Genomic DNA, 3,181 nt, shown 5'->3' with positions numbered 1-3,181 from the left:
AAAAGTGTTTCCATTGCAGTTTTGCGAAAAACACCAATTTCGATACGCTGAAAAACCAGCTCATCCTAGTGCAAAAACATTTTGTCAAAAAACTTAATTTGTTTCTCGAAATTGAGCAAATTTATTTTCAAAATTCTAATTTGCGCATTTTCATGGTCAATGGAAACACAGCTAATGAAAACAAAGGGAATGGCAGAGGATAATATCTAAAGCACTCTACACCAAAGCAAAGCAAGAACAACTTGTTCATATGAAACTCAGGAGACCTGTAAGTTTGTTTCAAACCAGCAGTGGACACTTGAATGCTTGTGGAATAACAGCACATGAGCATTCACCTAACCGAGGTTACTCAAGTGTAAAAATATTTTTATTATAAGTTTAAGCCTAATAATTTAAACCAAACACCTGTTTTCAGTTATTTTCTTAACAAGATACTTTTCTATTTTAGTTTATCAATAGTTCGTTTGACACTGTAAGACAGTGTTTAAAGTAAACACTAAATTAGGAAGACAGTTTAATATGAAAGTTTGATTTCCTCATTTTATAGTGATGTTTCCAGTTGACAAATCCTACCTTGCTGTACATGAACTATTTTAGAGCCTTGTTACTAACAAGGGTAATTTGTGTTTCTGCCTCTGCTCTGGGACAGTTATCCATTTAAAATAAACAGAAAAATAAATATCATCTAGCATTTGTTTATTTTTCTGTGGCACTGAACCTTTATCAAACCATGGCCCAAAACCAAGGTACAACCAAACTGTAGGGATGTACTGTAACACCCATWTAATCTGTACCAGGGCTTTCCTGTCCTGTTCCTGGAGGCCACTATCCTGCATGTTTTACTTGTTTCCCTGTTCACACTAGGAATGTGCGATATAAACGATATACGGTAGAAACGATATAAATTTGTCCTATGATAGAGATCTGTAGTCTACCGGCCAACCGCGCAATTCTTTTTGATGATGTAACCAGCTGGAGTCAAAACAGAGGAAGCGGGAAGCAGCGTGGCTGAGAGCGCAAATGAAGAGGGGAAAAAACACATAACTTATCCGGACCTGGTTAGGGTGTGTGAAAATGAACGCCGAACTGTTTACATGTTTACGTGACGGCGCGTCCTCCGGTCGGATGCCGACCGACCACACTGCCTGCTGCAGGAGGAGCGCGCGCCGCGGCACATGACTATTGCAAGCCGTTGGGGCCATAAATCGGGCRTGTATTTACGTGCAAATCCTAACGCGCGGTGCCGTAAATAACGTGCGAACGCGCGGTGGGTTAGGGTTAGGGTAGAAAACGCCACCACACGTTATTTAACGCCACCGCGCGTTCGCACGTTATTTACGGAACCGCACGTTCGGATTTGCACGTAAATATACGCCGATTTATGACCCCACCGGCTTGCCATACATGACGCAGCGAGGTGACAGACAGTGTAGGTGAAGTAAGCTGAGGTTATAGTTGACGCGACGCACAGGGCGCGAGGTGGTTTGCGTCAAAAGTTACGCAATCGCGGCATCCCCGCCCCCGTGCGTTGTGTCCTGGCGTGTGGTCGTGCATCTCAGAAATTTTGAAGCTTTGCATAGTCTGCGCAACACTCGTCGCGAAGGTGCTCTCGCTGATCAGGTCCAAATGTACCGGCATCTGTACGATCCCTCCATGAGAGATCGTAAAGACAACCAGACGGCACAAAACTCATGGAAGGAAACAGCAACGGCTGCAAAGAAAGACGAGTTATGTGCTGGAAGACATGGAAAAATTTTTGCAACTGGTTTATGATCCTGGAGGAAACAAACCAGTGTGGCTCTCTCAGTTCGTGAAGCACGGAGAAACAGATAATATAAAAAAAGAGGTAAATATTGTTACTTTGTTATGTGTGACATCAAGCGTTACTTCTTCTACACTCTTCCCGACTACTTTTCAGCTGGTTTGGCACCGAACTGCCATCTGTCGGTGACGAAAGAACAGCGATAACGTGAACGTCTATGTTTTCACACAGCGCGTGGCTCAGGAGTGGGCGCACTCCGCGGAGCTTGCGCAACAACCCAAAGTGCGAGTATAACCCAGMCTGTAGTGCTCCAGGACACACAAAAGCTYKCTKAGTCWGGACCTCGTTTCTCCTGAGGTCATAGCGCGACGATGCACCACACCATTTGTCTTAGTTTCCTTTTTAAGGTTTGACTTTTATAATCTATTGTTTGACTATTKTAAGTTCCTGATTTAAATAGTTTTAGGTACACGCCCAGAACATCATGACARCACATAGAAATAYGKTTATAAATTCWTTAGGAAAGATATTTTCTGTACGAGTTGTCTGCGATTCAGCCGTAGGCCTGTAGTGGGCGCACCAGGCACTGAAGATCCCTGTTTTTAAAGACCGGAACTTCCAGTTTCAGGCAGCAMTGCTCTGATTGCTTCAGCGTAGGCATTAAAGCTTCGCTCGTAACCAGATCTGGGGTTGTATGGTTCCAATTCTCTTCACATTTTAATCTATTCAATWTTTGTGTGRTTTTGTCACGATTTCAGTTAACGAACACAAAATATGCTTACAAATCCATTGATGGAATAACCTGGTCATTCAGTATATCCAGGTCAGCTGACCTCATTCTGTGAGCACAGACTGTTGCTGGACCTAGACCTGACCAACTGCAGTAACCCCACATCACAGCACTCGGTTAAATCCAGATGGACAGTTTTTTTTGGCCAGGGATTGCAGCAGCACAACGGCTCAGTGGTCAGCACCGACGCCTCAGAGCAAGAAGCTCCTGGGGTCTTTCTGTGTGGAGTTTGCACGTTCTGCTCATGCTTGCGTGGGTTTTCTCCGGGTACTCCGGTTTCCCTCACATCCCAAAAACATGTAAAATAGGTTGCCTTCAGGTCCAGGCCACCCTTGAAAAATAAATCTGAGATCTCAATGGGATTTGCCTGGATAAATAACGGTAAATAATAAATAAATAAATGTAGGATCTTAAAACAGAAGAAAGTCTGGGGTGTTTCAGCCATCACAAATAAACCTGTTTGTGAATAAACAGWGTTCAACCATGTTTGAGACTTTAACAAACTACAATATATCAGTGATTCTTAATCTATGGGCCGCGACCCAATTGTGGGCTGTGAGCGCCACCTTGAGGGCCTCGAAAAAACATCAGTTTTCAACTTTGGGCCGCAGAGGGCCGTGGGACCGCAT

At 43.9% G+C, this 3,181-nt stretch overlaps 1 protein-coding gene across 1 annotated transcript in view; it reads right to left on the bottom strand.

Annotated features, from left to right (window-relative positions):
- slc49a4 (solute carrier family 49 member 4) overlaps nucleotides 1–3,181 on the bottom strand; it is a gene marked incomplete at its 3' end in the record, with an annotated part of 107,297 nt that overhangs the window by 1,710 nt on the left and 102,406 nt on the right.

This window comes from Austrofundulus limnaeus, unplaced genomic scaffold (assembly GCF_001266775.1).
Source record: "Austrofundulus limnaeus strain Quisiro unplaced genomic scaffold, Austrofundulus_limnaeus-1.0 Scaffold772, whole genome shotgun sequence".
Lineage (NCBI taxonomy): Eukaryota > Metazoa > Chordata > Actinopteri > Cyprinodontiformes > Rivulidae > Austrofundulus > Austrofundulus limnaeus.
The sequence above is the reverse complement of the archived record's forward strand: the minus strand, read 5'-3'. Positions and strand labels throughout refer to the sequence as shown.